The following is a 22,048-nucleotide window of genomic DNA, read 5'->3' as shown; positions in this document are numbered from 1 at the left end:
GGGCAAAAGACCAAAATTGCACAAAAATTACCTGCAGATCTTGACAGCAAAGTAAGTCTTTTCTTTGAAGTGGGGGTTAGTCTTATACAGAGAAAATAGGCCTAAACCTATGTTTAACTATAAAATTAGGGGGTTGTCTTATACGCTGAAAAATACGGGTATATAAAACTCTAATATGCAAATAGACCAAATGGCAGAACAACTGAACAGTGTGATATTTTTGAGGAAACATCATACTGTTTTCCACAGTGGTTGTACCATTTTACATTTCCACTGAATGTGCACAATCAATCCAATCGCTCCACATTCTAACCAATACTTATGTTCTGTTTTTTGTTTGTATAGTTATAGTAGCCACCCTAATGGGCATGAGGTGGTATCTCATTGTGGTTCTGACTTGCATTTCTATTATCATTAGTGATACTAAGTATATTTTCATGTGCCTATTAGACATTTGTAATTCTTTTTTGGAAAAATGTCTATTCAAATTCTTTGATATTTTATTATAGAATTGTTTGTACTTTTGTTGTTGAATTTTAGTAGTTCATTTAGTTGTCCCTCACTAAACCCCTGCCAGCCTGGTTGCCCCATGCAGCATGCTTGTTCAGTCCTTGGGTCAACCCTCACTAACTCTCCTGCTGGCCTGGTTGTAGGCAGCCATCTTGTGAGGGCATGAGGGTTAATTTTCATATTACCTCTTTATTATATTGGATATTTTAATTTCATTCTCATTTCCTCTTCTGTGTCCTATACCTATTTTCTATGTGGTTACCATGGGAATTACATTTAAGTTCCTAAAGTTATAAGACTCTACTTTGAATTTATACCAATTTAACTTTGATAACATTCAAACTCTGCTCCTTTGCAGTTCTCTCCCTATCTGTTTGTTACTTATATCACAAAATTACATGCAAAGCAAAAACTAAAGTAAGAACATGCTGAGTGCCCTCCATAAGAGAAAGAACACCTTTGATTTGCAGCCCCCTCCTCTCTGACTTTGTCACCTAAAGTTGTCTTCATTTCAGGAATCAAGCTATAATTGCTTTTAAGAAATGATCCATAAAAAACAATTAAGATAACTATGGCAGAAGTGAGCCCTCCCACATTGGTCATATGGAAGCTGCTATCTGGGTCAGATAGCAAATGCTCTTTCTGTGGGCATCTTCAAAATAGCAGTGGTATGGCCAAAAAATGATATGATGTCATGCCCATTAAAAACTGGGATACATAGCTGGGGTATTCTCTTTCTGCCCTAGATAGAAAGCCTAGAGGTCTTAGATGCCTCCACAACATCATTATTTTTTCTCTCTATTAGACTAATAAGAAGGTATCATTCATTCTATTATAATTCTGGTGTCTTTCCCATGTTGCTATTGGCACACTCTGTGCTTCACAACAACAAGAACACAAAACATCCCCTGAGAAACCCCAGGTTAAGTTTATTTGACTTTCTTTAAAAAAATGAATAAAGCCAGAAATTAATTTGGGGTTGTGTGCAGGCATGTTTTTCTGGCTGAGTTCAGGGAGGCAGTCTGTGGTGAGACCAGAGACGGCAGGGCTGGCTGCCAGTGGCAGCTTCTTTCCCAGTATCTATATGAAAATGAGCTGAGTATGGAAATGGGCTCATCTGGTCTGGCAATGGGGCTTGGAGCCTCTCCTCCTCATTTCACAGAAAATGCAGGAGGTTTCTGGTTCATAACAGACTCCCCAAACTGTGTGGGTTTGGTGATTTTCCTAACCTGCTTGAGTTCATAATCTTTGGGTGTTTTCCAGGGCCAGGGAATGACTCTGAAGTGAAAGTTGGTTTAAGCTCAAGAGTTGGTTTAAGCTCATTTGATTATGACTGGTAGGCCTTATGCAGGAAAGAGAATGGGGAGATCTCCCAGATTTGATTGGTTACTAATGGCAATGTATAACAGAAAGAGTTAGCTCAACAAAACAAGCAAGAACTCAGATTCCCTGGGGGGACTAGACAAGGGGAAATGTCTAAATTGCTCACAAAAGAGGAAGTCAAAGAATATGGAGTCCAACAGTGCTTCTATCTTCTCCACCTTCAACAGAGTTCAGTATAACATGAGGAAGTTCCTCCTGGAAATAAGAAAAACAAAAGTATTGGGGTAGAGAATGATGTGGACAGTGATTATGAGAAAATCTAAAACAGAGACAACTTGAGTACATGATACCTCACCAGTTTACTTCATGTAGCAAACAGAATCTCCTATACTCAACAGCACCAGGACTGAGATATATAAGTGGAAAACTGGATATATTATAGTCAAATAATAAGGCAGAAGCAAAATGCACCAGTTCTGAATGGGGAAGCCTTCAAGTGTTCATGAACGGGAATCTAAATCTTAGGTCAAAGCCACATATAGTCGCAAGAGAAGCCATGTAAACAAGGGGTCAACTTTTTGAATTTGCTAAATACAGCCTTTATGCCTGAAAGTTTCTGATAGATCTCAAAAACCATAGCATTCTGAGTTCTGATTAGAACCTTCCCCTGTTATTGTCAATAGACTGAGACTAGAATCTGGAGCGGAAAGAGATCATTGAGTTGCTTAGCTTTTGCTGCATAACAGACCACCCCCAAACCTCTATAACTGTAAACATTGATTATTTCTCATGATTCACTGAGATTCATGGACTCTCTGGCTGGAGGGTTCTTCTGGTTGGGGTTGACTTGGCAGAGGCTAGGTGGTCTAGGATGGCCTCACTCACACTTCCAGTGGTTAGCATAGAGTCAACTGGGGCCACGGGGATGACTTGACTACCCCTCTCTGCTAACCCAACAGGCTCACTTAGGTGATCACAAGGATCTTAAGTATGGCCATAGAGGGCCCAATATGCTTTCAACTTTCCAAGCATCAGCTTGGGTCACATTAGCTTAAAAAAGTCATAAAAGCAGTTCAGAGTCAGTGTGGAAAAGCATTATCAAGGGCCATGGATAAAAGAAGGGGTATCAAGTTAGCCATTTTTCATAAACTACCATGTTTGTTTGCGTTCTTCCATCCATCCCATTTATTCCTGACAGAATCACCTCCATCTTCCATCTACAACTGGCCTGAATGAAACACAGTCACTAAAAAGGAATCTCTCAACACACATGATGAATATTCCAAGATTTCGATGTCATTAGCTAATAAGCTTCTCTCATGTGTCAGAGGTTGGATTAGATGGAATTGGTCAGCATTTTCCTAATACTCACCATTTAAACAGGAAGGATACACCAGCTTTAGAGTTAAGTCACAAGCTCAACACTAAATTTGCTTTCCGTGGGGTAATTGCTAAAGCCACTGCTTTTTCCAAGAAGAATCTTTCTGGAGCCGTTTTTCATTTGATTGAAATTTAATCAGCTTCTTGTTTGACAAAAATGACAGGCTGCATGAAAGGGGAAAGAGAGTTTGGGTTTTACCAATCTTAATTCCTATCAAACATCAGGAGAAAATAAGCATGTTCTACATAATGTGCTCCGCTTCATGTTTTAGACTCAAATTTGTCACTTAAAGGGAGAGGGGACAGGCAGGGGAGAGAATCCCTAACTGTTCACACTTTGAAAAAAAAAAAAAAACACAAAACAAAAGAAAGCTAACTCCTTCTCTCTGGGTTTTTTCACATCAAGTGTTTTCTTAAAGAGCCAGACCATTTTTTTTGGGGGGGGGGGGCGCATGGGGGATGGGAAGAGGGGGACAAAGGGGTAAACTTTCAGGACATCACTTCCAGATGATGTGTCTTGAAAGTGGTTTGCCTTCTGGTCCAGAAGGGCTACCCTGAAGGCAAAGTTTGCTGTCTTCCCAGTTTCCCTCAGTTTCAAGCCATTCATTTAGGTTTTTGTTCAAAAATATGTGTTGATTGTCTGTGAATGCCTTGCACATGGTGATTGTTGAAATAAAGCAAAGCTGTTAGAGGACCACAGAGGAGGTGGCAGTGAAGTTTGTCTGGGAGAGTGAGGCAGAACTGGACTCAAGCCTAGGTCTCATCATTTACATGGACATGGACATGACATTCTCCAGGTCAATTGAATTCTATGAACTGCAGTATCCACTTTTGTTAATGGGTGGGTGCTGGATTGCCTTCTGATCTACCTCTCAAGGTTAGCATGAGTACTAAAGTCCAAGCCAAATGTGAAAGCACCTAACCCAGTTTAGCATGAGGTAGTCAGTCAATATAAATTCATTAAGAGACTTCATAAAAGGGGAAGGTCACTGTGCACAGGGACATTTTCAGAGGATCTGGGAGGAAATAGAACTCAGGCTGATGACTGGAGATAGGGAGAAGACATGGATCATCAAGGGACGGGACCAGCAATAAAGCTTGGATGAAGAAGACAGTGGCAAAGAAACTCTGAGAAGTCCTGCCTGGTGTTAAGGAACCTTAGAGGTGAATCTTTGCCCTGACATTTATGATTATGGGTCTGTAGCCAACCTGTTGAATGTATGTGAGCCTTAGAGTCCTCAATAGCATTATAGAGGTGAGAATGGCTCCTTCCAAGTGGGTGTTGAAGTTGAATGAGGTCATTCATGCAGATATCATCTTGACGCTACTTGTACATGGGACATACGCTCGATGAGCAATGTCCAGTATATTTATTGACAGCAAGAAGAATAAGGAATAGGAGGAGGCCAGATACTTTGTGGGGCTTTGGAGTCTCCATCTGAGCCCCAGGCTAACTTCAGTATCCAGCTGGTCATGGTAATGCTGACTTTTCTCATGGCCTCGACTAAGTTCTTTGGACTCCAAAGTCAAGGGTCAAACCACAAGCAACTGTGCCTCAGTGTCTGTCTCTGATTTGACTGGATATGTTTGATGCCTGCAATGCCCTTAAAATAGCCATTTCTTCTCATACACATAGGAAAGCATGTTTGGTCAGCTTGAAATAGAATCCCATTGCACAGAGGCCCAGTCCAGATTGAGAACTTAAAGCCATAAACACTACAAAAGTACAACTTAGAAACCTCCCATCAGAGTTTCTTTGTTCAGTGCTCCTCAGAAAGTCCTGTCCTTGGGTTTGACTTCAAGCAAATTGGTCCTGAATCAAGCCTGGCCTGACATGAGTGGCACCTGCCTTCACAGTCCACCCTCCATTCCGATCCTTTTGTGCTGCAATGGCCTTAACTGTTTGTGGATATGTGTCCCCAACTAGACTGTGCTTTGTTTAATTTACCTGCTCTTTCCAAACCTGGGCAGAATCAACTCTCTGTACATAATGCCTGAACAAATAAATTAATGAATGTAAATGATTAGTCCCAGAAACCCTCCTATTGGGAGGTGCTCCCAGAGGCAGCTGGTGTCCCAGGACATGGGTTCTTAGGAAGAACAGAGTAATATACAAGTACAAGCAGATGAGAGCCTAGGAGCTGGATGCTTCTACCAAATAAAATGTGGTCCAAGTCATAAAGTTTCAAGCCAACACCAGCGGGAAACAATGTTGAGTCTTTCTAAAGAGCTTGGCCCACCCAGGACCCACCATCTATTGTCTTCTGCTCTGCTGGCTACTCCACAAAGTCAGGGGAGGCCAGGCCAGGAGTCCTGGGTCTGGCATGAGCAGCAGGCAACGTGGGGTATGTGGCATGAGGAGGCCTAAGGAATCTCCTCCTGTTTCATTGGGTGTGTCTGTCTGCAATCATGTCTTAAGACATGGGAATGGCAGACAAGGGGAAACTGAGACAGGAAAGTTTGGGGATATTACCTAAATTAGCAACAGACTCTAGGGCCAATGGCACTGAATCACTGAATTGTAAGTGGAAACTTTTGTCCTATACCAAAGTCAAAGTCATTTTTGCTGCTAATGGAGATCTTATTCCCATAGGTAAAATGACAGATCCTACAATGTCTACCTCTCCTGAGGTGAGGGGAAAGAAAAAAGAAAGAGAGGGAAAGGAAGGAGAGTGGAAAGGGAGAGGGAATTTCCATCAAGCCAGACCAGGAAGAAAAAAAGAAAAGCCACAGCAGCTTAAGCTCTCTCTTTCCTTTTTAATCTTCGTTTAGATGCTCTCCTGGTAAAATCATTACAAAGGCCGTTTATTTTTAAAATTGAAAGATTGGGGAGAGTCATAATGAGATATTATGTGTAAAAGTTGCACATAAATTTCCTCCTGTCATATTTTGGGCTTCACTAACGCATCCCCTTGGCAGGATGGAGGGACGTTGATCACTTTAGTATAGATTGTGTGAGCCTCAGAAATATTGCCCTAGGAGGGAGCTCCTGGGTGGCTGAGCTGGCTCCATGCTGATTTAGAAATTAGCCGGGCTTTTATTGGCCACACTAAATTGTCCTCAGGAAAAAAAAAAAATACATTTTTATTACAGAACAAGGGGCAGATGATTGAAACAAGCCTGCCTTCTCCTCCCCTTTGAGCTGTGTTTTAGACTGTTAAGTATACTTTCTTTTCTGGGTTTCTTGCTGCCAGTTAACGGGGGCACACAATATCCACCAGGAAAGTAATTACCTCTTTTTGTCCTCAGAGAATTCCTTATCCCTGAATAATGTTCTGTTTGAGTTCTCCCGGGCCTGTGAGTGGGCAAGGGGAGGAAAATGGAGACTCTGGACAGTATTTTTATTGCATAAGAGGAAACAGGGAGTTGTCCTTACAAAGGGATGAGAAAGACTGAGAATCTGGCTCTGCCCATGAACTCCATGGTGATATCAGGAAGATGCATGGCCGCAATGTTCTACCCAAAGAAGCTCAAGGCAGAGGCTGTGAAATGGACTTGCCTTCAAAGCTGAGCCAATTGGAAGTGATCTGGGAGCAAAGGAATCAATCATTTGTAGACAACACTGAAACCAATCCTTATGCAGTGGCCTTTCTTCTCTTGATGACCAGTTGTCTCTGCTTTCTGACTTCCACTTCCTGTTTGCCATGGGATAGCAGGTTCCTCTTCGATTCTGGGAAGGCCTTTCAAGCATCATAGTGCCCCCCACTGCCCTCCCACACCACTGCCCCCCCCTCCCTGGTTTCAGGAAGAGTGTCTTACTCAGAATCTGCTCCAACCCTGGGTAACCCCCCAGGAGAAATACTGTGTTTGTGCAAATGGAAACAACTGGCTAATTTCGGGAACAATTTGAATGATTAGTTTCATGTATTAAAAGCTCAAAGCCAAAAATACAATCATATCCAAAGTAAATTAATAGAGTAACTCAGAGAAATCAGGGTGTTTGAAGAATGAGTTCCTTGGCCAACTGAACCATCTCATTAACCCTTCAAATGCAACCCTTGATTTTGCTTTTAAATAATTCTAAAATATATAGTTGCATCTCCCTGCATTAATACAGACTAAGATGAAGCAATTAAGATCTTGGACTTGAGAGTTAAGTAAGAATTGAGTATGATAAATGTGCTGTCACATGCCAGATTTGGGTACTTAGGAAAACTACATATAACATTTACTGATCTTATTTCCTCATCTATGTGTTAGGGATGTCACAGCCCTACCAATGAGCTTTAAATATACATGTGTATGTATATATATATCATGTGTATACACATATAATACATGCATATGTAGTATAATATATAACTATAACAGGATATAATATATTTAACAGTATACATAGTATATAACAGTATATCATATATATAATATAATATAATATAATATAATATAATATAATATAATATAATATCAGCATGTAAGTACCATGTACCATGCCTGGAACTTACCACAGAGAACTCATTAAATATTAGCTGTTGTCATTGCCCACCATCAGCACTCCTTAGCTGAAAGGTAGATTTATTTCCCTCTCAAGCTAAATTCTACAACAGAGCCAAGTCTCACAAGAAGTTAGTGGTTGAGCTAAGACAGAAAACATAACTTTTGATTACTTATCCTCCTCCACTAGACTTCAGACCACACTGCCTCCTACTAAAATTAATTTCTGTTCCCTTCGGGCAGAGATTTAAATTTGTCATGCCTCCCTAAGCCACTGGACCCCAAGCCCCATCACTGATTGTTCCTCGGGGAAGCCAGAACTGCTCGGTAATTAATCCACTGCAGGCTCCCCTACCAGGACTGGGAAGGAAACACCAAATTCTACTTGGTTTCTTTCTAATTAGTACCAGAGAGTGGGAGCGAGGGAGAGAAACAGACCGAGGACGAGAGGGGCTGAGCTAAGTGGGGTGTGGTTCACATGTGTTCCCAATCATGACCACACAATGCAAATGTTTTCTTTCTGGGGCAATCAGGCAAAATCTTGGAAAAAGAAACGTTTTCCCCCTGTATGTACAATTATAACAATATCCCAAACTTGAAACTTTTTTCCCCCCCATTCTTGGCACAGTTTGGCTTCCAAAAGATTTGGAAAATGTCCAAACTCTGATGACCTGTGTATGACCCTTTTCTCCAAGGACCAATGCACTCATTTTCTAAAAATAATAAGCAAACATGTATATGATACATATGATGTGCTCTGTTTCTAAGTGCATTACATTTATTGACTAAAACTCTACTTCTTTTAATAACTCCAGAATCTGGGACTATTGCAATGTCCATTGAGCAGATGAGGAAACAGACACAAAGAGGATTATGTGTCCAAAGTTAATGATCTGGTACAGGGCAGAGGCATGGTTCACATGGGGGCTGTCTGGATTTCAAGTCGGTGTTCACCCATATTACCCATCCTCCTGGCATGCAGCCTCCATGGTGGAGGAGTCAAGGCAGAGCCAGAGAGGCAGGACCTGATGGAAAAGTCAAAGATGGGCCATGGAAAGTAAGATGAGAACTCTCAGGAAAGAAGGCCACATCACCAGGCAGCTGGGAATCAGTCAACCCCTCTTTAAAATGGGGCCGTGCCTTTCTGGTTCTGCTCTTTTCCAGCTCATGAACCAGAGAGGTGTCACTGCTGCCCAGTTCACTGTTTCCCTATGCTTTTCACTTTGATTGACATCCAGACTTCTTTTTTTTACACATTATCTTTGAATTCCATTTCTAGCCTGTGCTTCCCCCAGGTCCTGACCTTCATATCTCCAGCTCCAGCTAAGTACCCTGATGCTGACTTCTAATTGCTCCCTTTGCTTAACTGCCTAGTTTAACAGTTCAGACCCTGAATTGGCCCTTGACTCTGATTAATTGCAGCCTGGGGCTCAGCAGCAGGGGTCTGAATCCCTTCCCAGTCACTAGAGTAGCTAGACTTGACCTCTGGTGGCTAAGAGATGAGGACACCACACCTACATGTTGAATATGGACATTTGCCCTACAACATACTTCAGGTGTTGGTGGGTATGTCACAGACATGATTCTGCCAGCAGGAAGACCCTGAAGGCTGGCTGTCATCTGCCAAAAGGCAAGCATGAATACATGGATAGATGGATGCCTGGTCTCCAACCGCCCCTGATTCCTTCCAGGGTTAGAATTCTTGGGTAGTGCTGTTCAGGAGCCTGGGGAGACCACCATTCCAGGAACAGCTGGCTGAGCTGGCATTGTTGAAGCAACTGATGGCTTTTAGGGGCAGAGATTATGTTTAGGCCAGGAAGAGAGGTACAGGTCTAGGATACCGAGCAGTGATTCAAAGATAATGGTTATGAGCTAACTGAAAAGAAGGAAAAGTATTTAATCTGTGAGGGATATTGATAGTGGGGATATTCCAACATGCAATTCCCAATAAATGCACACAGTTCAACGCAGAGGCCTGATCTTTCCCGTAAGAGTAGAGGGTATTGGGAGACATGTTAATCTCTCAGAGCAGCAGGGAGCAGCGGTCTTGCTCTCTGGATTCTCCAGGCACATACTCGAATGTAAACTCATTAGAAGCGACATGCAGAAAGCTCAGAGGAAAAGAAAGTATGCATCTTATATGTGCTGCCTGTCTGCTATATGTGTTCAGCTGTTTTGGATATACACATTGGCTTCCCAGATGGGCCTTCTAGAAATCACATACACACATAACATCTGTCTATATTCTAAACCACACAGTAAAAATCAGCTCATTTAATTCTACAGTTACCCTATGAGGTTAGGGCTAGTATGGTGATCACTAGCCGGTTTTGCAAATAAGGGACCTGAAGCACAAATAGTTAGGTGGCCTGTCTGAGGTCAGTGGCAGAGACGTTATATGAATCCCTTGAACTCTCTGCTCTACTGCCATCATGATGGCCAAGATGGTCATGCATTGCCTTCCACATTTCCAAATCCTGTTACCTATCCCGACAGTTCACTGGGAGAAGAAGCCTATAGGAGCAGGTTGGCCCAAATGAAAAAGTGATGGATGACTGGCCCACCATGGAGTGAGCAGAGCTTGGGGATAGGATGCAGAGCTAGGCTTATGTTGACAACAAGGCCATACACAACCACATGTACCTGAGATTCCTGGAGAAGAGGAAGCTATGAGCCCGCCCAAAAGGACAAAAGGATGGGTGGTCTGTCCAGGGCATAATAGAAGCCAAAGGGATCTCACAGCACCAAGGAGATAGGGCTTTAGCTGCACTCTCTGATTTTAGTCTGAAAGCTCTGTGATCTGACTGATCTGTGCTTTCTGCTGTGGGATGGTCATGTAAACAATCAATATTGACTAAGTAAAATGGTCCTTGACTAAGAGAGGAAACACTTTACAAATGGAGATTATACCCAAACTAGTATGACTATCTGAGATTAAAAATATGAACAAATAATAATGATCATAATTTATTGAATGTTTATCAGGTAATAAGTACTATGCTAATACCTTATAGGTATTCTCTCAGTTAATTCTCAGGATAATCCTATAAAGAAATTACTGTAAGTACTCCTATTTTAAAGAAGAGGAGATTGGGATTTATGGAGGTGAAGAAATTCATCTGTTCTTTCCACAAATATTTATTGAGTGTCTGCTCTGTGCCAGTCACTTTTCTAGACTTAGATAATGTAGCTTAATACACAAAGCAAAGCATATCAACAAATGAAATAGATAAATATCATTTTGGCCTCATAGGGATAACGTTTGATAGGGGAAATGAGAATACAAACAATAACCATAACAAGTTAACTTAGTGGGAAGTGCTGTGGAACTATAATGAAACATCTGGGTGAAGGCTACGTGGATTGTCAGGGTGGATGTGGGTCCTGGATTATATTTGTAAATATTGAGATCAGAGTGTGCTGCATTGAGATAGGGATATTCTATAAGAGGCTTAAAGGAACTGTGTTTGTATCTGGGAGAAGAGCATTGAAAGCAGAGGGAACAGCAAATGCAAAGGCTCCGAGGCAAGATCGGGAGCACAGAGCCCACCGTGGATGGAATACAAGGGCTGATGGAGAGAGTGATAGGGAAGGGAAGGAGGCCAGGCAAGTAATGGTGTCACATCTTAGGACCTTGAAGGCTGTGCTAAGGCCTTTTTCTTCCGATTGAGATGGTGATCCATCAGAGAGTTTTGATTACATGAGTACTTCCTCAGACTTAGTCAAGATCTAGTCTCTAAGGTCATCTAAGTAAGTGGCAGAGTCAGAATGCAAGCCAATTTTACTCCTAGGCATTACATTCTATATCCTCTTTAGTCAATAAAGTTCTAAAGCAATGGCGGGCCATTTCCAATTATATTCCCTTCGCTACGTGTAGTATCTTTCCGCCTTTGCTCTGACCGAAGAAGCCTCTGCAGACCTCTTACTCTATTGAACTGTCATCAGCCAGTTAATGTTGATGATATATAGGTCTCTTACTATTTATTTGCCTAACACCGAATTAAGTTTATAAACATGCTGTCTCATTTGACCCCCACAACAAAGCTAGAAGCAGTAGTACAATAGTGATCTGGCTGTGCAGATGAGGGCCTGAGTCTTAGAATCTTTCTTTATTCACAAGGAAATTCTCCAACTTAAAGATTTCCCAGAAGACCTGTCTTGGGAGAGGAATGGTCTTTCAAGCAACTTCTCACTGAGAAGTCTGCCAGCTCTTTAAGGCCAAGTCACATGATTCTCTTTATTAATCTCTGTTCCCAGGACAGTATCCTAGACATGGAAAAAGTTTAAGATATTTATTTTGGATGATTGACTTATAGCAATTATAACATTTAGCTTAGTTAAAATAGATCTTAGAAACACCAAGTATTTTCTTAGAAGGTAATTTTAATTTCATTAAAAGCCACAAAGGAGTGTGGTTAATATGGAGTCCTTGGACACCATGGATTAATGAAATTTTGAGTAGGGAATGGATTTTCATTTACCTTGATACATACTACCGTGCAAGATCCTGGGCCGCTCCCTTCAGTAAGTTATTTAACCAAGCTGGGTCTCATTTTCCTCACTTGTAAAATGGAACTACTACTCAGGTTGCTGTAATCAGGAAAGGACATAACACATACAAAGTATTTTACATACTGCCTGTCTATAGTAGGTGCTCAAGAAATGTTACCTTTTCTCCTAGTATAAGTTTAGAATTAATATCTGGGGGATGCTCAGGTAGATCTGAGCCAGACAGGAGGAAAATCTGCTGAGAGACAGATACCCCTGTAGCACCTTTTAGTGCTATAAAGACAGTGCTATGTTTGTAAACAACTGGCTCTTTAAAACAAAACAAAAACATGATGGTAGCATATGCCTGTTTCTGTGGTGTACTAGTAAATACTCCCACTGTGGCTGATTTCAGGGTACCAAGGTGATGGTACCGAATGTGGGATTGGGGAGAGCATGTGCTCAGTTGGCTCTTACCAATCAGGCGCCAGGTTCCACTGTGACTTTTTCCCCACGCTAGGCCACTTTCTCACCAGTTCCGAATGCACCATCGGCCCAAGACGTGCAGCCTCAGCTTCTAGTTGGCTCCACAGAGGGAATTATTTTTAATGTCCATGTATACAAGGCAGGTTTTACTTTATTTAATAAGCACTGGCAGAGTATTCTAGTCTAAGCAAATTACACATCTTAACTCATTTAATCAATAAACACCCTCAGAGATAACTGTGGTTTTTATTCCTCTTTTATGGATGAAGAAACTGAGAACCAGAAAGATTAAGTAACTTCCCTAGGGTCACCCAGCTAGTAAATGGCAGAACCAAAATTCAAATGAAGCGACCTGGCTCTGAGTCCATTCTCATATCTGCTCTGCTGGTCCAGGCACAGGACTGTGATGGAGCTGATCCAGGCCACTGCCCCAAAACAAGTCCAGGGAATCCTATTGGTCACTCTCAAACCTCCCTGCTGGGTTAAGACCAGCCCAGAAGCTGTTCTCCTAAAATGTTTCCTGCTCCTGTAAACCCATTCTATTCAGGGCTGATCCCAGGCAAGTCAGCATGCACAGGAGCCCAGAAAGTGCAGCCCAAGCTCCACACCAGGGCTAAGGTTTGGGGGCTGGGGCTGAGGTGCTTTTCTACACATTGCTTTTGCATTTCCCATGGAAGGTGCAATCCCAGTCTTCCTTAACTCGCCTCTCCTAGGCCTGAGTGGAAACCCCTGCTACTTCTGGGACTCGGTCTCCCAAGGTTCTTTTGGCAGCCAGAGCACAACAGCTGCTCAGCAATGCAGTGATCCAGCAGCCCCAGAGGAGGAGGGTGTGGGGAGGCCTGAAGCCATGTGCCAAGCCCAGCACCCACCAGCTGCCTCCTCCCTTTCCATCAGAGCAGGAACTGCTTTAACCCCTTCAGCACCAGCAGGCCAGGCTCAGAGAAGGAGCTGGGTTTCCTGGAGGCTATGTAGCCTATACACACATAACTAATGTCTTCAAATCATCCGCACCCCTTTCACTCTGTGATATTTCTCTAATGTTCTGGCAGAGCATTCTCAGCACTAGGCTGAGCATTCTCTCTCTTCTCATCTTCTTTCTCAACCAGCCCTGCCTCCTTTCTAGCCTGCAAAAGGCAGCCATTTACACCGCAGTCTAACTAGCATGTTATAACAGACAGAAAACATATATTATAACAAGTTAAGTGGATTCTAACATTTAGCGGAATCTATAATGATTAGAAAGCCCCTTATTATGTCATTTCTCTATCTTTGCACAGAGTCATTAGCATTCTTGGATAACACAAAGCAGGAGCAAAAAACACAGTGAGAGTCTGGTAGACAGAGAAGGGAATGTCTTACTGGTATTGATTCTATACCAGAAAGATGGGATGGAGACTTTTGGATTCTACCCCTATGACCCAATGGTGCATAAGGCATTTGGGGCAGGGCCTGGCTACCCAAGGGCAAGAGGCTCTTAAGCGAGGCAGAAAACAAACACAATAAAGCAATACAGACACAGACATGATTAAATAAAGCAGACAAATCCCCATATGGAAAGGCTCCCCTCTTGTTCCCGGGAGGCAGGCTCCCTGAGGCCTTGCAGATGTCAGAGCAGAATCCACTTGCTTGTCCCAAGTTGTACAAACCTACTGCCCAAACTCTAGAAAGATCGAAATGGAGAGACAGGAACATCTTTGATTTAAAAGAGAAGATCCCACCCACCCCCATTATACACACCAGAGCAATTGTGATTTGCATCTCATTTCACTGAGATTGGCCCCAATTATAGCTTTTTTTTTAAATTATTTCTCCAGCTGTTGGCTGAGTTGACCATTTGCCCAGCCTCAGTGGAGATGGCAGATCCCGGTCCATAAAGTGAAGTGTTGTGCAATTGAACTGTGATCTCCTGGTCCATAAGTCGAAGCTCAACCAATATGCCACATTGGCCAGGCTCTACAAATCTTTTTTGATCAATATACATGTTGGGAGTAGGTGGGGGTGCATGGTATCTTATAGGTAAGTGTCCTCCACCTTTATCAACCAACCATGAATTTAGCACTGACCTTGGGCATCTCAGACTTACCTCTGAGAAAATGCTTAGTCTTTTACACTCCTTCACTCTCTGGGGTAGGTTTTGCCTCCTTCTCTTTTGATATTATTTAACTTGGGAGCCAAATTACACCTTTAAAGCTTTCACCACCTTTTTCAGAAAAATCACCTCATTGACTAGGAATGGGCCAAAAATTACACTCCTAGTGGCCCACTCTGCCATACCTGGTTTCGTCCCAATGACATGCTGTTGAAACTGCCGAGGTGTTCACAACAGATGCTATCACTGCATATCCACCAAGGCCAGAGGTCCAACCCAAACTCCACACTTTTGCCAGTGCAGCCCACACGAGTATGCTCCTGTTACAGCACTAGAGTTAAAGCAAACACTTATCCAACTCTCCTTTGGTTCCATGGCCCATATTTTCAGGAAATGGTAAAAACACTTATCAGACCAAGAAAGGTCTTGAGTAAAGCCACAACTTGGTTTAAGTAAAAAGATAAAGAAAACATATCAAATATGTTAACTCTGCCACAGTTTTAGTTTGTTCACTTTTCAAATGAATGAAAACGTAGAAGTTGGTAATATCAGGACTACAAAAGCCTATGGAATACACTAGCTTCCCCACCCCACCTCATCCCAGTTGCTTATTTCAATCACTTTTACATGGGCATGACATTATACTTTAAAAGCTTAAAAATTACCGACTAGGTATTACTCTGGTTAATTTCTTTTTACACATGTTTTTAACATAGGGTCAGGACATCAGAAATGCCTGGGTAGCTAGTTAAATGACAATTCCTAGACTTATTCCAGGTATACTAAAACAGAATTTTGGAATGAGGGGTTGGGAGTTGCAGATTTTAAATTTATTCTTATTCATTCTGAAGTTTGAGAATTTCTGCTCCAGCCTCTGCTTCACACTGCCAGACCAGGCTCGGGTGAGCTGGATGCAGACCACATGCCAGAAACATTGGAAGCTGACCTGGCATAGACTCCCCTCCTCAACTCTGGACAGATTTCTGCCCCACTTTGGATCTTCCTACCTTCACTTTTTCCATAGGATTCAATTAAGTCAGGAAAGAATTTGTAGACTAACTATAACACAGAAGACTTCTAAGAACCTATCATTGAATAAAGATTTTTATGAATGATCTAGAAACACCCACAGTGGTCTTCTTTCAGTATGAAAATGGAAGGACAATGAGAATGTAGTCACTGATGTCCTGGGAACTCAGGGCTAGAAGAGAAGCACAGGAGGGTAGAAGTGGTCAGATGGAATAAGACAGCCTGCCAGGCTCTCTGGTAGAAGCAGCAAGTCACTTGTAATTTCTGGAGTTATGTTTTCTCATAGGGATGTAAAGTTAGATTTTAAATAAGACTTACATGAGTCATCCTTGATCTAAAAAAATTCTAAAATATGACCTCCTTCATGGTATTCAGGCCTATAAGGCCATGGACACTGGCTATTTAGAAAATATTATCATAGCAATTTTAAGGCATCTCTGAACCCTTTACCTTGTTCAGCCTTTGTTTTGGAGATATACAAGACTGCAAGGTTATTGTCATTTTGATTCCTTGACATGAAAAGTCCTGCCTACCTTACATGCATCTAGTTTCTAATTCCGTTGAAAGGCTAGATAATCAAACTCAACAGCATCTGTAATTAATTATTTATTCACTCTTGTATTCATTCACTTGGAATGTTCCATTTTTTTTTCAAACACAAATTTATTTAGAAAGTCACAGAAGTAGAAGATGTGGGCCATATAGGAAGTGAGCCAGCATGGCTGTGTGGGCTCAGGAAACAAGTTACAGAGGCCAAAGAAGGGCCTTTGGAGATTAAGAAAAATAAAGACAGAGAGAATGCACTTGGGGGAAGAAAAGGGGAAAAGGCATGAACATGCTCCAGGGAGAGAAAGAGCAGTGCATTGCCAAATTTTTGAGTATTTATTATATGGAGCATAGATATTCTCCTAGTTTCCTTAGATAGAGCTTGTGGTCTAAAGGGGGAGTTTATAAGAAAACAGGCGATTTTAATATAGAATGAGTGCTAAGATACAATAATAGAGTCTCAATGGGAAGAATCCAATTATGAGAACAAAGAAGATGCAAACCAGAGGCAGGGGACTTAGAAGTCTTTGGCAACCATCCAGGTGAAAGAGTGGGACCAGTGAGCATGGAGAGCCATTGATCTCCTTTGAGGTATATTGCTCATTTTTCTTTCTAAGTATTAGAGGTTAGGAGGAGCCTTATCACTCACTTCTGTTCACGGGTTTTAACCAATTAATCAATGACATAAGGCCAAATGTGAACCAAAATATAGTATGATTTAGGAAAGCTGTACCTCTCCTCTATCACTCTACTTGGAATTTATCTCCTAAGTGCTAGGACAGTACAGCAGGTCCTCAGGTTATGTCGGAGATCTGTTCCACCTACATAAACCCCTACATCACTCACATGGAGCAAATACACAGCAGCAACGAAGTGAAACAGTAAAAAAAATAAAAATAATAATAATAAATAAATAAATAAATAAAAGAACAATTTCTGACCTTTACTTATGGTAAATGAATAATAAAAAAACATAAAGCACATATGTACATATGTCAAAACAACAAAACTTTTTTAAAAAAATAAATACTGTAAATGGGAGATGGTGACATAACCAATTTTGTCGGAGTTCGACATAACCAAGGACTGCCTGTATTGTAGGTAGTTTGGGTTTCTGAAACAAAGTACAGTAGACTTTGTGGCACATTAACACAAACTTACTTTTCATATTTGTCAATTCTGAAAATCCAAGTCAGGATACCAACGTGGTCAAGTTCTGGTGAGGGCTCCTTACAGGGCTGCACATTGCCAGACTCATTGCACGCTCACACGGTAAAGAGCAAGATGGAGAGCAAGCTTTTGTGCGACTCTTACAAGGGCATTAATGCCATTCATGAAGCTCCCCTTTCACTAGCTCACCTAACCCCAATTACTTTCCAAAGGCCTCATCGCCTAATACATGGGGAGAGATGTTAGAGTTTCAATACGGTATATGAATTTTAAGGGGATATGACATTTAATCCATGACAGTAGAAAACAAACTCTTCTCAAGTGGAGTTACATTTCACAGTCCACTTCATAAAGTCAGGAAGTATTGTGGCCACGATTTTTCATGCCTTCCTGTATTTATGCCCTTTAGTTGTGCCCTCCCATAAGACTCTGGTTTTGACCTTGTGTCAAATTTTGACCAATAGAATGTGCTAGAAGTAGTATGGCAGATTCTGAGCCTTGGTTCAAGAAGACTTATACTCTCCTACCAGACTCACTAAAAAAATGCTGCTATCAAGAGCCTAGGCTACGTTTCTGGAAAAACCATGAGAAAAAGAGCCCAGCTATCCAATCCAAAGTCACCTAGATCAACCTCAGCCAGTTGAACTCCCAAAACACATATAAAAGTCCAGCCAATATGCCTTCCTGACCACCGCTGACCACTGATGTATCAGTGAACATAGATAAAAACAGAACCACCTGGTTAACACATAAACTGGTGAGTGATAATAAGTGCTATCATATTAAGCCACTGAATTTCTATGTGGTTTGTTACACTGTGATAACTAACTAATAAATCCCCTGAGGTCCAAGGGATCCAAGAAGTAGAGACCAAACAAAGAAGGACAGATTTTAACACTTTTATTGCCATGATTTTGTAGCTTATTACTATGGCCCAGTTCACATAAGGTTCTCTGGTTTAATCAACCACGAAAAGGAAGTGAACACATTGGAGATAAGGATCAAATATTCCCTCTGGAACTTCTTGAGTCAGGGCCTGAGGCTAAGCCTTACTTGAAGAAAGAACTTCTTTCTTCTGGTTACCAAAGTCACTCACCATATCCAGATTATGAACCTCTATATGGACCACTCCTCAGATAAGCCACTCTTCGGAGAATATTAAAAGGTCAACTGAGGACTGAATCAACAAACAAAAATACAGAAGAAAAAAAAGATCATAAAGAAAAGCCAACTAACAGACTTTTCATCTTATTTTCCCCTAAAAACAGTACCCAAGCTTAAGTGTAACAAAATATATATAAAAACAAGCTGTCAGGTTTCTGACACAGTCGATGCCTGGAGGCAAATGTTTCTGCTAAACTTTTGATGGAGCCCTGGGGAGAGTAGGAAAGGGTTCCAAACTGGGAGGGATTGGCAGCTGGGCTGGGAGCGGAGCGCAACCTGACTCTCTCTTCCCTTTCACAAAGAAGGTTTTGTTTGGATTGTAAGGCATGGTGAGTGACTCCTCTAGAGCCATGGGGATATGCCATGTTCTGGGGGAACATCTGGGCTGCCAGCTCAAGCCAAGTTGAAACCCTATCCTGGCCAGAGCTGCTCTAATAAATCAGGTGTAGGTGTATTTTTCCAGGATGTTCAAAACCACATCTTACCCTGAGAAACAGGGTTTTATCCATAGAAGTCTCATTCCAAAGGACAAACGACCCTTCTAGGTTCCCACGAAGCACATGTTTACCTAGGCTTCATGTCCAAATAATCAGGTCAAAAGACTGAGAGCATGGCCCCCACAAGTCCTTCTTCAAAGTGTGTTGGGAATCTTCACCAATGAAATCTCTATTCTGATCAGAGGACTCACTCCATGCCATGCCCACCTTGAGCTTATAATATGGTTTTAAATCACTTTGAGCTAGAGTAGTGGCCAGTGGCTGGCAAACTGCAGCTCACGAGCCACATGCGGCTCTTTGGCTCCTTGAGTGTGGCTCTTCCACACAGTATTGTGGCCTGGGCATTAGAAGAAGTTTAAGTTTAAAAAATGTGGCTCTCAAAAGAAATTTCAGTCATTGTACTGTTGATATTTAGCTCTGTTGGCTAATGAGTTTGCCGGCCACTAATCTAGAGGATTTCATTTTTACATCCTTCTTTCTTGTTTGCTTTTTTCTTAAGATAAATTTTTATAATACTGTCAGGTTCTTGACTTCTTATCCCACCCTGATCTTGTGCTATTCCTAATAGTTACACTTCTATTTTAATGCATTTATTTTAATATCTGCCATAGATTCCAGGGATACAGTATGTTATTATATTAGAAATATCAATATTCTCATTTAAAGAACTCTTAATGTTTAAAGTAACCACTCATGGGCCAGTTTAACTTGATACTAATGATGAATTTACAAGAATTTTAAATATCATTGCTGCATCTTTCGGGAGTTCTAATGAGATTGGTAGAGAAAGTGTTATTATTTCCCATTATAAGTGAGGTAACTAAGTCATGGATAGTTTGAAATGAACTTGGGACATATTCCAGGGACTTGATGTGAATTCTTAATAGTGGGTCTTTGGTGGTTAGGAGATGGTCTGCCCAAGGGGCAAGGCCAGGCCAGGAGTAGTGGAGCAGAGCAGTAAACAGGCTGATGGGGAGAATATCATGCAGAGCAGGGACCTGCACTCCTCAGCATAGAGCTGCAGTTTGGTCTTGGAACTCTAGGCTAAATAAAGAGAAAAGACATTGTGGTTTTCTTGCAAATGATAATAACTGATGTAAAACTATTTTAGGAGCTGTAATCTGTGGGAAAAAACTTACCTATATAGAAAACTAAGTGTTACAAAACATGAGAATATGGCTGTCATGTTATGAAAGTTTTTAGCATGCTAATTTTAAGAGGTAACAAAAATCTAATGCTCTTACGTATTTGTAAGTCTGAGTAGGTCTATTAGCATCATCTTTCTTTTGTAACTTACTGTGTTAAACATCTGCTATTTGCTGTCACAGCATTTAGTTCTCTTTGATTACTCAGTGCCTTGATTTTACTTTGGGGTATTAGCCACTTTTTAATTCTTACCTTTGTAATTAGATAGGGATGAAGAATGAACCCCATCCTCAACTGTGGGCATGGGTCCAAACTGGCATAATCATATTAAATATTGTTGTTTTTTATTCCTGTGATTGGTTAAGAGATGGGCATATGACCAAGTTCATGACCAATGAAATTCAACAGGAAATTTTGTGTGACTTCTGGAATGCACAAAGACTTCTCATGAACCCTTCAAACAAACATTTTTTTTTTTTTTTTTTTTTAATAAACTGGGTTTCTGGTCAAAGGATTAAGAGATATTGATGGACTTTACCCTCTCCATACTTACAATGAAGGAGACAGAACTATGAGTAAATAATTAGAATAACTAGCACTATATCAAAGGTATTAATAGACTGCAATGAAAGCAGAGAGGGAGAATTATCCTTACAGTCATGTTTGAAGAAAAGATAACAGAAGATCAGATAGCCAATCACTTCAGTTATAGATACCAGAATCATCTCCAATGGGATTGTGTGAGCCTCAGCATTTTCTGGCTTCTCATATGCTCCAGCCACTTTTTTCCTTGACCTTCTGAAGTTCTGGGGAGTTTGGGTCTCTGCCTGTGAAATATTCTTTTCTTATTAGCCCAAGTAATTTACTTCCCAGACCTTGTTTTGTTAATATGTAGATGTTTGAGGCCTTAATGAGAAATCTCATTATCTGATCAAATAATGTCTATTCAAGGAATGAATACTAGAGAGAATATTTCAACATCAAATGCAGAATTAATAAACAGAAAGAAACATTAAAAACAAAAATTGAGTTAAAAACTAATCAAATAATATATTGATATGGAAATACCTGAGATTTTCTGGGAAGTTCACTGAGCTGACTTTGAACTTCAAGATATACTACTACAATAGCAATACAATAACAATGCAAACAAGAAGCAGTAATATTAATTATTTTGAATGTACAGATATTGGATATTGGAATGTTAACCACAAAAAAATGTATTGGAATCTAACAAAACATAAGTTAGTTAAACCGTTCATTGATTTTTCTTGTATTCAATAAATAATGATTGAATATATAAGTGCTATGAATTGGTAACTGACTCTTGAACTAGCAACCGTAAACTGGCTGGAATGTAGACCAGTTTTATAGAAGGTTATTTTTTATAGAAAACTAAAACATAGATCAAAATATTTATACCAAACCATATATTTATAAAGAAACTTTACATAGATTTTTAAAACTATATTTTTATTGATTTCAGAGAGGAAGGGACAGGGAGAGATAGAAACATCAATGATGAAAGAGGTACATTGATTGGCTGCCTCCTGCACACCCACTACTGGGGATCAAGCCTACATTCCAGAAGATCCCCTACTGGGGATCAAGCCCACAACTGGATATGTGCCCTTGACCTGAATTGGACCCAGCACACTTCTGTCTGCAGGCCAATGCTCTATCCACTAAGCTGAACTGGTTAGGGCACCTTTACATAGATTTGACTCAGGTACCAATTTTTCATTTTCAGTAATTTTAACCAGTTATAAATAGTAAAATATATTTA

This window comes from Pipistrellus kuhlii, unplaced genomic scaffold (genome assembly GCF_014108245.1).
Source record: "Pipistrellus kuhlii isolate mPipKuh1 unplaced genomic scaffold, mPipKuh1.p scaffold_m20_p_6, whole genome shotgun sequence".
In the NCBI taxonomy this organism is placed as follows: Eukaryota; Metazoa; Chordata; class Mammalia; order Chiroptera; family Vespertilionidae; genus Pipistrellus; species Pipistrellus kuhlii.
Note: the sequence above shows the minus strand (reverse complement) of the source record.